At 38.8% G+C, this 13,992-nt stretch overlaps 1 protein-coding gene and 1 pseudogene across 1 annotated transcript in view; both read right to left on the bottom strand.

The window, feature by feature from the left end:
• The window catches only part of DDX10 (DEAD-box helicase 10), a 352,575-nt gene that overhangs the window by 251,047 nt on the left and 87,536 nt on the right, over positions 1-13,992 (bottom strand). The window lies entirely within an intron of this gene.
• On the bottom strand, positions 1,585-3,200 carry LOC128588241 (E3 ubiquitin-protein ligase makorin-1-like; annotated as a pseudogene).

Here is a 13,992-nt window from a genome sequence, read left to right as displayed (position 1 = left end):
TCCAGCAAAGAAAGGGGAAAAGGAATTGTTCTGAAATATGACAGAGAGAGTCAAATCTCTTGGTGTTTTACCGTGCCCTAACTGACCTGGGGATAGGGAAACATCCCATTCTAGCCAGCTTTTGCCATCTTTTCCGTCTTAAGTTGAGGGAGGGGGTAGTAACTGAGGGGCACCCGTAAAGTTCACGGTCAGAGGCACAGACCCACTGAAAGACTGAGACCTAATCACAGAACTATAGAACTCCCCCTCCTCCACACACCCTGCCACATCACTAAAGGCCTAGTGATAGTAAATCCTAATTTCCCTGCTATAATCATGTGTGACTCAAAAGTTACAATGCAAATTAAAAGGCACAAAAAACACAGTTTGAAGGGAAAGCAAGCATCATCACCAGTCATGGCAAGAATATTGGAATTATAATGGATAAAATAGACAGCATGCCCAAAAAGACAGGCAATAAAAGTAGAAAGATGGAAGAAACAAACAAAAAGAAATGGAGATAAAAAACAAAAACAGAAATGAAGAATTCCTTTAATGGGCTTATTACTAGACTAGACATAGATTCTGAAAGAATCTCTGAACTTGACAAAAAGCTTCAAATCTGACTAAAGACAGAATAAAGTATCCCAGGACTGTGGGACAACTATCATAAGTGTCATATAAACACAATGGGAGTACCAGAATGAGAAGAGAAAGGAAAAGAAGAACTGTTTAAAGATAGGGACTGAGAATTTCCCCAAATTAATGGCAGACACCTAACCGTAGCTCTCAGAGCTCAGAGTTCCACGTAGATGAAATGCCAAAAAAAAAAAAAAAAAAAAAAAAAAGAAATAATGCCTCAGCATATCATTTATAGAAAATTAAATATTGAAAAAATCCTAAAAGAAGCTGAGATGGGAGAGGAGACACCTTACCTACAGAGGAACAAAGAGAAGAATTACCTCACTTCTCAGGTATAATTATACCACGCGAGCAAGGAGAGAGTTGAATGAAATGTTTTAAGTGTCAAGAGAGAAACAACATTATAGAACTCCACACCCTGCAAAATTATCCTTCAGAAATTAAAGGAAAGAAACACTTTCTCATACAAATATTGAAGGGATTTGTCACCAATAGAGCTGTCCTGCAAAAAAAAAAATGTTTATAACAAAAACAAGTCAGAAATTCAGATCTTCATGAAGAATGAACAAAGGAACCACTGATGGTAAAAGAAAACTTATTTTTCTTATTCTTAATTAATCTCACAGGTTTTCAAGATAATTACCATGTATTTGATTACATACACTTGCATATTATAGGATGGCCATAAAGTTCGTCTGCAATTTTTTTTTTAACTTTAAGATTTATTTTTGTAATTTTTTTTTTTAAGAGATAGAGTTTCACTTTGTCACCCTCAGTAGAGTGCCATTGCATCACAGCTCACAGCAACCTCCAGCTCTTAGACTTAGGTGATTCTCTTGCCTCAGCCTCCCAAGTAGCTAGGACTACAGGCACCTGCCACAACACACAGCTATTTTTTGTTGTTGTTGCAATTTGGCCGGGGCCGGGTTTGAACCCACCACTCTCAGTATATGGAGCTGGCACCCTACCCACTGAGCCACAGGTGCCACCCTATTTTTGTAACTTTTTTAAACAGAGAAAACAACACACTCCTTGGGGGAAAGGTGAGGGACTGAGAAGATAGGCTCTGGGTAGAAATTATTAGGACAGGACGTGGAGTTGATAGGCCTGCCCAGGAGGCACTGCCATGCCAGCACAGGGGACAGCTACTGTCTGAGGCTCAGCACATCAGTCCACGCACCATGCAAGGTTGCTATAGATCCAATTCATAAAAATCTTCCAGCTCATCATGAAACAAGTCCCACTTATCTTCAGAGTCTGTCAGTTCATTGTCCCCACCTACAGCCAAAAGCATAAGCAACATCTCGCCCAGTTCAAAGGTGACAACCTCTTCTTCATTGTTGTCAAAGGGACTGCTGTTCTCTCTATCCTCACGGAACTCCCAGAAGTGGTTCCTTCCTTGGACCCGGTATCTGCTTGATGTTCCTACTTTCTGTCTCTGTGGCTCCTCTCTATAGCATCAGGATCACATGCTTGTAAAAACAGTTCCTTCCAAATGGGCAGCTCCCACATCCTTCACCAAAATACGTGCACGCCTTGTTGCTCATTGCCTCCTTGTATTTCTGAATGAGCTTCTGCTTCTCTTCTTGCTCCTCCACCCAGTACTCGCTTGGAATGACAAAGTTAGACGTGATCCGGCATTCTGGGCAGGACTTTATGATCTTGCTCTCAAATTGCTTAGCCCTCCTCCACTCGCGAATGCACGTACTTGAGACAGAAGGTGTGGTTGCAGTTAGAGAGGATCCCCAAGCAGCGCTCACTGGAGTTGGCTTGCTCATACACCACCTCCATGCAGATCACACACACCGTGTACTTGCTGCACTGCACAGCAAACGAGAGCTCCACGTCCTTCTCATGGGCCTCAATGCAAGACTTTATATGTTGTGCTCTCTGGGCAGCATCCACTGGATATAGGACCTGCAGCCCACACATATCACCTGAGTCCCTGTGGAGATATACACAGTTTTCCCAATATCGGCAGTGTTCCACAGCAGCATAGGGGCAAAGCTGCTTCTTTGTTCCCACAGCGGTTTGCTCTTTCTCTGATTCTTCCTTGCTTACTGAGCCCTGCAGGGGTACTTCAGTGCAGGAAGGCACAGGAAGGCACAGGATGGCCACAGTAGGGCTGTCCAAGAACAAACTCAATAGCATTTACCCAGTCCTCTGGACTGGCTCCTACACTTCTAAAGTTTGCATTTCTTGACTCAGCTTCACTGATATTCATTTCAATAAGTGGTCCAACTGCTAGAGAGACTTGAGGAAGCAGCAACAGATGACTTGCGGTTAGGTCTGTAGCAGTTGCTTCTTCCTATTTCAATGGCTTGCTATGTTCATTTCTGTAATCCTAGTGATACTCCATCTGCAGTGGTCTCCATAAATGCAGTACCCTCGCTGATAATACTTGCACACTACACCATATGGACTGTCAGAGAGGTCATGAGTAGTGACAGTTATCTCCTTCTTTACAAACCCCATTCATAAAATACCTTTGTAATTCTAGCACTCTGGGAGGCCAACTCACAGAAGGATCCCTTGAGCTCAGGAGTGTTGGGGTCCTGACACAAGAGCAGCGTCCGCTGAAACCTGTGGAAACTGGCGGTGATCGACTGAAGAAAAGTTAGAAGCAAAAGGTAAAGAAAGAGACAGAGTAGAAGTAAAAGTGGGAGCTCAGGGGTCCATTGCCCATGGTGGGATTCCGGCAACCATTCGTCTGCAATTTAAAATTACAAACTATTTAAAATTGCAAACTGTTTAAAATTACAAACTATTTAAAATTGCAAACTGTTTTAAATTGCAGGCGAACTTTATGACCACCCTGTATATGCTTATGTATGTATGTATGTATGTATTATAAAAGTAAAATGAATGGCACAGGGATGGGGGAAGAATGGGGATTATTTTGTTATTTTAAGGTATTCACATTATGAATGAAGTGTCATAATGTTACCTGAAAGTGGGCTTGGATTACTTTTAAATGTATATTGCAAAATACTAGAACAACCACTTTTTTAAAAGGTTAAGAAAAAAAGAACTAGTATGCTAAGAATAAAGAAAAAAAAAATCTTCAAATGCTAACAATTACAAAAGCAGAAAAAGACAAAAATAAGAATAAAGAACATAGGGACAAATGTGAAATAGTAACAAGAACATTGATCTAACAATATCACTTTGAATGTCAATAATCTAAAAAGAGACACTGTCAGAGTAAATAAAAAACCAAGACCCAACTGTATGCTGTATAAAATGAACCAACCTGAAATACGAAAATATATAAATGCCAAGTAGTCTGTTAAAAATATATTATGCTAGCACTAATCAAAAGAAAGCAAAAGTAGCTATATTGATTTCAAACAAAGCATATTTTTCAAAGCAAAGAATATCATCAGAGACCAAGGGCATAAACCATGATGAGAAAGGGGATCAGTTTTCCAAGAAGAAAATCCCTAACATGTAGACACCTAACAGAGTCTCAACCGTGAAGGGCAAAGACTAATGGAACTGTGTACTAAGATGAATCTACTATTACAGCAGGAGACTACAATGCCCTCTATTTGAAATAGATCCAGCAGGCAGCAAGTCAGGATACTTTCTGTTAGTGGAACTCAAGAACATCATTAATCAACTGGATACAATCAGAGCACTTGAACCAAAAACAAATTATTCATCTTCTCAAGCTTGCGTGGAACATTCACCAAGCTGAAATACATTCTGGGTCACAAAATCCACCTTATCAAAGTTACATAGAGATTAAACAACACTAAATAACAGGAAAACTATTCAAAATAAGTTAAAATTTCTCTCTAAATAAAAATGAAAATATAACTTATGAAAAGTTTTCAAGAAGCAAAAGCAGTATTTAGAAACTTAAAGCACTAATGCACATACAGTGAATCACTGCATGACAATGTCTTAGCCAACTACAGATCAAATACACAACAGCAGTCCCATGAGATTGTAATGGAGTGGAAAAATCTTACAACCTTACGTGACATTGCAATGATATCTTGCAACGTCATACACACAGCTGTCGTGACATCATGACACAACACACTACTCAATGTTTACAGTGATGCTGGAATTAAGTAAATTTACTGCACTGCTGGTCACATAGAGTATGGTATACATAATGATGGACGTACAATACATCATACATGATAATGATAATAAACAACTTACTGATTCATTTAATTATTACACTACACATCTAATCATTTTATATTAGAGTGTTCTCTTTCTACTTATGAAAAAAGCAAGCTATTGAAAACCCTCAGGCATTCCTTCAGAGGGTATTCCAGAAGAAGGCACTGTTACCACAGGAGATAACAACTCCATGCATACCATGGCCCTTGAGACCCTCCTGTAAGACAGATATGAAAATGAAAGACAGTGCTATAGACGATACTAACCCTGAGAAGGCCTAAGATGATGAATATGTTTGTGTCTCCATTTTTAACTAAAAAACTTAAAAATTTTAAAATACAAAAAAGCTTATAAAGAAAATATTTTTATAAAGCTATACAATGTGCTTATGATTTAAGCTAAATGTTAATAGAAGAGTCAAAAAGTGACAAAGTAAAAGTATAAAGTAAAAATTACAGTAAGCTATGGCTATTATTAAAGATAATTTTATAATTTAGTGTAGTCTAAGTTTACAGCAGTTACAGTCTACATAAGTGCACAGTAACGTCCTGGACCTTCATAATCACTCAATTCGCTAATCCAGAGTAATAAACTGGAAGCATGTGCTGATTTATCTTTATACTGATACAGATATCATTGCATTCCATTTATCTATAGTATTTAAGACTTTAATAATAAAGGTATCATTGCATTCCATTTGTCTATAATATTTGTGACTTTAAAAGATTTAAGAGTATAACTCAAATTGCACTGACAGAATGCAGAGCGAATCTAAGCTGTTGGGGTTACCATAGACCAACAAGTGTATAATGCACACCGTAGGCAATTTTTTTCCTACCTCATCGCTTGGAGAGTCTCTAATGACCACTACACATATACAAGTATGCCCTGTGCAAATGCTCTACCACAAAAGTAAACAGACTCAGAAACTTTTGATCATACTTCAACTTCCACAGTGGCAAAAGGATTAAAAATGTCCACTGGACTTTCGAAAAACTTGATACCCAAAATTTTACCAGACTTATCAATATTCTCCATTAATGTGAATGGCTTAAATTGTCCTCTAAAGAGGCACAGGTTGGCTGACTGGATACAAAATCTCAGGCCAGATATCTGCTGCATACAAGAATCACATCTTACCTTAAAAGATAAATATAGACTCAAGGTGAAGGGATGGTCGTCTATGTATCAGACAAATAGAAATAAGAAGAAAGCACCTGTTGCAATTCTATTTGCCGATACAATAGGCTTTAAACCAACAAAAAAGTAAGGAAGAATAAGAATGGTCATTTCATATATGTTAAGGGTAATACTCAACATGATAAGATTTCAATTATTGGGGATTGGATTAAAGTTGGCAGCCAAGTAACAGCTTCCCTGCAACTGGGCACCGTGAGTCTGGGGCAATAAGACCTGCCTATAATCATCCCTTTGGGATACAAGGAGTCAGCAAGGGACTTTGGGACCCCAAGAGGAGGACAAAAACAGTGGGAAACTGGCAAGTGGTTGCGTATGTTCAATTGACCTAATCACACCGGCAACCGTAAGTACAAGCAGCAGTGAGACTGCAAACCGGAAAGGCCTTACCTGTGAACTGTTTCGGTGTTTTTGGACTTGGCACTCAGTTGAACTGCCTTGGGGAGAGCTTGAGCAGGAGTGCGGAGAACGTTGGGCATTGTCTGGGGCCCCAGACAGAGCCACTGAGCTCGGCAACAGGGAGCAATTGTGTGAGAGAACTGCCCCGGCAAGCTCCACCCTCAGGGTCCCAGAGTAAGGTTCGGGCGGGACCTAGTAACCTAGTGACTGAGCAGCCTAAAGGCAGGGACTGAGCTGCCTTACAGCCTTAACCCTTACAGAGTAAGACCATTTTGGCAAACTGCAGGCTTGGGCTGTTGCCCTGGGTAGAGTGCCGTGGTGTCACAGCTCATAGCAACCTCAAACTCCTGGGCTTGGCACTGCCCAGATCTCCATAAGATCTGTGCCACGAGCCCGCACTAACCGGGCCTCCACATGCCCTAACCAGGAACTGCAGGAGCCGTGGAACCATGCATCCTCCCTCCTCTGTACTCCCAGCCTCCACACTGGCCCGCTCATCTGGCCAGAGATACTGGTAGCCGCAGGCCATCTGGAGCCCTCCCTGCCTCTACACAGAGCCCTTCTGTTGGCCAGAGACTGCTGGAGCATTGGGCTCTCTGTGCCAAAGTCACTGGGTGCCAGGCACTTCCAGAATCGGGCACACCAGCTCCCGCCATGTTGTTAGATCCGAGTGTGTCACACGCAGGAGCTGCTTCCACAACCAGAACTCCCCAGCTGGAGCAGCCCCAAAGGAACTACACATGGTAACTCCCTACAAAGATCAAGCAACAATAGAGTGATCCCACTGGGATCTAATCTTGGAGAGACACCTCCCCAACTCTGAGGATGGCCAGAGGCAACGGTCAAAAACAATCAATGCCATTCCTATCAAAGTATCTACATCGTACTTTCAAGATTTGGAAAAAATGATTCTGTGTTTTGTATGGAACCGGAAAAAACCCCGTATAGCTAAGGCAGTTCTTAGTAACAAAAATAAAGCTGGGGGCGTCAGCATACCAGATTTTAGTCTGTACTACAAAGCCATAGTGCTCAAGACAGCATGGTACTGGCACAAAAACAGAGACATAGACACTTGGAATCGAATTGAACACCAAGAAATGAAACTAACATCTTACAACCACCTAATCTTTGATAAACCAAACAAGAACTTACCTTGGGGGAAAGACTCCCTATTCAATAAATGGTGTTGGGAGAACTGGATGTCTACATGTAAAAGACTGAAACTGGACCCACACCTTTCCCCACTCACAAAAATTGATTCAAGATGGATAAAGGACTTAAATTTAAGGCATGAAACAATAAAAATCCTCAAAGAAAGCATAGGAAAAACACTGGAAGATATTGGCCTGGGGGAAGACTTCATGAAGAAGACTGCCATGGCAATTGCAACAACATCAAAAATAAACAAATGGGACTTCATTAAACTGAAAAGCTTCTGTACAGCTAAGGACACAATAACCAAAGCAAAGAGACAACCTACACAATGGGAAAGGATATTTGCATATTTTCAATCAGACAAAAGCTTGATAACCAGGATCTATAGAGAACTCAAATTAATCCACATGAAAAAAGCCAACAATCCCTTATATCAATGGGCAAGAGACATGAATAGAACTTTCTCTAAAGATGACAGACGAATGGCTAACAAACATATGAAAAAATGTTCATCATCTCTATATATTAGAGAAATGCAAATCAAAACAACCCTCAGATATCATCTAACCCCAGTGAGAATGGCCCACATCACAAAATCTCAAAACTGCAGATGCTGGCGTGGATGTGGAGAGAAGGGAACACTTTTACACTGCTGGTGGGACTGCAAACTAGTACAACCTTTCTGGAAGGAAGTATGGAGAAACCTCAAAGCACTCAACCTAGACCTCCCATTCGATCCTGCAATCCCATTACTGGGCATCTACCCAGAAGGAAAAAAATCCTTTTATCATAAGGACACTTGTACTAGACTGTTTATGGCAGCTCAATTTACCAATGCCAAAATGTGGAAACAGCCTAAATGCCCACCAACCCAGGAATGGATTAACAAGCTGTGGTATATGTATACCATGGAATACTATTCAGCTATTAAAAAAAATGGAGACTTTACATCCTTCGTATTAACCTGGATGGAAGTGGAAGACATTATTCTTAGTAAAGCATCACAAGAATGGAGAAGCATGAATCCTATGTACTCAATCTTGATATGAGGACAATTAATGACAATTAAGTTTATGGGGGGGGAAGCAGAAAGAGGGATGGAGGGAGGAGGGTGGGGCCTTAGTGTGTGTCACACTTTATGGGGGCAAGACATGATTGCAAGAGGGACTTTACCTAACAATTGCAATCAGTGTAACTGGCTTATTGTACCCTCAATGAATCCCCAACAATAAAAAAAAAAAAAAATAAAAAAAAAAAAAAGAAAACAGAAAGAGAGGAAGTTAATAACTTAATGGGACATCTCAAGCAACTGGAGAAGAAAGAACACTCCAACCCCAAATCCAGCAGATGAAAAGAAATAACCAAAATCAGAGCAGAACTAAATGAAATTGAAAACAAAAAACAACAGACCAATAAATCCAAAACTTGGTTTTTTGAAAAGATCAATAAAATAGATAAACCTTTGCCCAACCTAACCAGGAAAAAAAAGAGTAAAATCTCTACTTTCATCAATCAGAAATGGTAAAGATGAAATAACAACAGACCCCTCAGAAATTCAAAAAAATCCTTAATGGATACTACAAGAAACTCTACTCTCACAAATGTGAAAATCTGAAAGAAATCGACCAATACTTGGAAGTACACCACCTACCAAGACTTAGCCAGAATGAAGTGGAAATGTTAAGCAGGCTTATATCAAGTTCTGAAATAGCATCCACTATACAAAATCTCCCTAAAAAGAAAAGCCCAGGACCAGATGGCTTTACATCAGAATCCCACCAAACCTTTAAAGAAAAACTAGTACCTATATTACTAAACCGCTTCCAAAATATAGAAAAAGAAGGAATATTACCCAACACATTTTACGAAGCAAACATCACCTTGATCCCCAAACCAGGGAAAGACCCAACAAGAAAAGAAAATTATAGACCACTATCACTAATGAATATTGATGCCATAATACTCAATAAGATTCTAACAAACAGAATCCAACAACATATTAAAAAAATTACACACCATGACCAAGTGGGAATTATCCCTGGGCCTCAGGGCTGGTTCAATATACATAAATCTATAAATGTAATTCAACACATAAACGAACTAAAAAATAAGGACCATATGATTCTTTCAATTGATGCAGAAAAAGCTTTTGATAATATCCAGCATCCCTTCACGATCAGAACACTTAAGAAAATTGGTGTAGAAGGGACATTATTTAAACTAATAGAGGCCATCTACAGCAAACCCACAGCCAATATCGTAGTGAATGGAGTTAAATTGAAATCATTTCCACTTAGATCAGGAACCAGGCAAGGTTGCCCATTATCTTCCTTGCTCTTTAACACAGTAATGGAAGTTTTAGCCATTGCAATTAGGGAAGAAAAGGTGATCAAGGGTATCTACATAAGGTCAGAAGAGATCAAGCTTTCATTCTTCGCAGATGATATGATCGTATATCTGGAAAACACTAGGGATTCTACTACAAAACTTTTAGAAATGATCAAGGAATACAGCAATGTCTCAGGCTACAAAATCGACACCCATAAATCTGTAGCCTTTATATATACTAAGAATAACCAAGCTGAAAAAACAGTCAAGGACTCTATTCCTTTCACAATAGTGCCAAAGAAGATGAAATATTTGGGAATATACCTAACAAAGGATGCAAAATATCTATACAAAGAGAACTATGAAACCTTAAGAAAACAAATAGCTGAAGATGTTAACGGATGGAAAACATACCATGCTCATGGCTGGGAAGAATCAACATTGTTAAAATGTCCATACTACCCAAAGCAATATATAATTTTAATGCAATTCCTATTAAAGCTCCATTGTCATATTTTAAAGATTTTGAAAAAATAATACTTTGTTTTATATGGAATCAGAAAAAAACCTCGAATAACCAAGACATTAAGTCAGCAATAAAAACAAAGCAGGAGGAATCATGCTACCGGACCCCAGACTGTACTATAAATCGATAGTGATCAAAACTGGCACAAAAGCAGAGAAGTAGATGTCTGGAACAGAATAGAGAATCAAGAGATATATCCAGCTACTTACCATTATTTGATCTTTGACAAGCCAATTAAAAACCTTCAGTGGGGAAAAGATTCTCTATTTAACAAATGGTGCTGGGTGAACTGGCTGGCAACCTGTAGAACATTGAAACTGGACCGACACTATCACCATTAACTAAGATAGACTCTCACTGGATAAAAGATTTAAACTTTAGACATGAAACTATAAAAATACTTCAAGAAAGTACAGGGAAAACTCTTGAAGGAATTGGCCTGGGTGAATATTTTATGAGGAGGATTCCCCAGTGTCAAAAATACACTACTGGGACCTGATCAAACTAAAAAGCTTCTGCACAGCCAAGAACATTGTAAGTAAAGCAAGCAGACAGCCCTCAGAATGGGAGAAAATATTTGCAGGTTATACCTCTGATAAAGGTCTAATAACCAGAATCCACAGAGAACTCAAACGTATTAGCAAGAAAAGAACACGTGACCCCATCTCAGGGTGGGCAAGGGACTTGAAGAGAAACTTCTCTAAAGAAGCCAGACGCACGATCTACAAACACATGAAAAGAAGCTCATCATCCTTAATCATAAGAGAAATGCAAATCAAAACTACTTTGAGGTATCACCTAACCCCAGTCAGAGTAGCCCACATAACAAAATCCCAAAACCAGAGATGTTGGCGTGGATGTGGAGAGAAGGGCACACTTCCACACTGCTGGTGGGAATGCACACTAATACGTTCCTTCTGGAAGGATGTTTGGAGAATACTTAAGAGACCTAAAAATAGACCTGCCATTCAATCCTATAATTCCTTTACTAGGTTTATACCCAGAAGACCAAAAGTCACAATATAACAAAGACATCTGTACCAGAATGTTTATTGCAGCCCAATTCATAATCGCTAAGTCATGGAAGAAGCCCAAGTATCCATCGACCCATGTGGACTAGGAAATTGTGGTACATGTAAACCATGGAATATTATGCAGCCTTAAAGAAAGATGGAGACTTTACCTCTTTCATGTTTACATGGATGGAGCTGGAACATATTCTTCTTAGCAAAGTATGTCAGGAGTGGAAGAAAAAGTATCCAATGTACTCAGCTCTACTATGAAGCTAAATTATACCTTTCATATGAAGGCTATAACCCAACTATAGCACAAGACTATGGGGAAAGGGCCAAGGAAGAGGAAGGGAGGGGGGAGGTTTTGGTGGAGGGAGTGTAATGGGTGGGGCCACATCTATGATGCATCTTAGAATGGGTACAGGCGAAACTTACTAAATGCAGAATACAAATGCCTACATACAGTAACTAAGAAAATGCCATGAAGGCATAACCCAGTTATAACCTAAGAATATGGGAAAGGGAGTGAGGGAGGGGAGGGGAGGGGGGAGGTTGGGTGGAGGTAGGGTGATTGGTGGGATCACACCTACAGCGCATCTTACAAGGGTACATGTTTAACTTAGTAAATGTAGAATATAAATGTCTTAACACAATAACTAAGAAAATGCCAGGAAGGCTATGTTAATCAATGTGATGAAAATATGTGAAATGATATATAAAACCAGCATATGGTGCCCCATGATTGCATTAATGTACACAGCTATGATATAATAATAAATAATTATTAAAAAAAAAAAAGAAAGAAAATGCCATGAAGGCTACGTTGAACAGTTTGATGAGAATATTTCAGATTGTATATGAAACCTGCACATTGTACCCCTTGATTGCACTAATGTACACAGCTATGATTTAACAATAAAAATAAATTAAAAAAAAAAGATTTCAATTATTAATATTTATGCAACCAACCACAGTGCGCCTCAATTTATAAGACAAATTCTAACAGACATAAGCAACTTGGTTTCCTCCAACTCCATAAGTCGGAGATTTTAACACTCCTTTGGCAGTGTTGGATAGATCCCCCAATAAGAAGCTGAGCAATGAAATTTTAGAATTAAACTTAAGCATTCAACATTTGGATTTAACAGACATCTACAGAACATTTCATCCCAACAAAACTGAATACACATTCTTCTCATCAGCCCACAAAACATACTCCAAAATCAATCACATCTTAGGTCACAAGTCCAACCTCAGCAAATTTAAAGGAATAGAAATTATTCCTTGCATCTTCTCAGACCACGATGGAATAAAAGTTGAACTCAGTAACAACAGGAATCTGCATACTCATACAAAAACATGGAAGTTAAATAACCTTATGCTGAATGATAGCTGGGTCATAGACGAAATTAAGAAGGAAATTATCAAATTTCTGGAACAAAACGACAATGAAGACAAAATTATCAGAACCTTTGGGATACCACAAAGGCAGACCTAAGAGGGAAATTTATAGAAAATATATAGAAAAGAAATAACCAAAATTAGAGCAGAATTAAATGAAATTGAAAACAAAAGGATTATACAACAGATCAACAAAATCAAAAAGTTGGTTTTTTGAAAAGCTCAATAAAATAGATCAGGCATCCTCAAATTTTTAAACTGGGGGCCAATTCACTGTCCCTCAGACCGTTAGAGGGCAGGACTATAGTTCAAAAAAAAAAAAACTATGAACAAATTCCTATGCACACTGCACATATCTTATTTTGAAGTAAAAAACAAAATGGGAACAAATACAATTCACACCGTTTCATGTGACCCGCGGGCCACAGTTTGAGGACGCCTGAAATAGATAAACCTTTGGCTAACATAACCAGGAAAAAAGGAGTAAAATCTCTAATTTCGTCAGTCAGAAATGACAAAGACGAAATAACAACATGCTCCTCAGAAATTAAAAAAATCCTTCATGAATATTACAAGAAACTTTATTCTCAGAAATATGAAAATCTGAAGGAAACTGACCAATACTTAGAAGCACGCCACCTTCTAAGACTTAGCCAGAATCAAGTGGAAATGTTGAACAGGCGTACATCAAGTTCTGAAATAGCATCCACTATACAAAATCTCCCTATAAAGAAAAGCCCAGAACCAGATGGCTTCACCTCAGAATTCTACCAAACCTTTAAAGAGGAACTAGTACCTATATTACTCAACCTGTTCCAAAATATAAAAAAAGAGGGAAGACTACCCAACACGTTCTATGAAACAAATATCACCCTGATCCCCAAACCAGGAAAAGACCCAACAAGAAAAGAAAATTATAGACCAATATCACTAATTTATATTGATGCAAAAATATTCAACAAAGTCCTAACAAACAGAATCCAGCAACACATCAAACAAATTATACATCATGACCAAGACGGTTTGATCCCAGGGTCTCAAGGCTGATTCAATATATGTAAATCAAAAATATAATTCAGCATATAAACAAATTAAAAAACAAAGACCATATGGTTCTCTCAATTGATGCAGAAAAAACTTATGATAATATCCAGCATCCCTTCATGATCAGAACACTTAAGAAAATTGGTATAGAAGGGACATTTCTTAAAC

Source organism: Nycticebus coucang, chromosome 6, assembly GCF_027406575.1.
Source record: "Nycticebus coucang isolate mNycCou1 chromosome 6, mNycCou1.pri, whole genome shotgun sequence".
In the NCBI taxonomy this organism is placed as follows: Eukaryota; Metazoa; Chordata; class Mammalia; order Primates; family Lorisidae; genus Nycticebus; species Nycticebus coucang.
The sequence above is the reverse complement of the archived record's forward strand: the minus strand, read 5'-3'. Positions and strand labels throughout refer to the sequence as shown.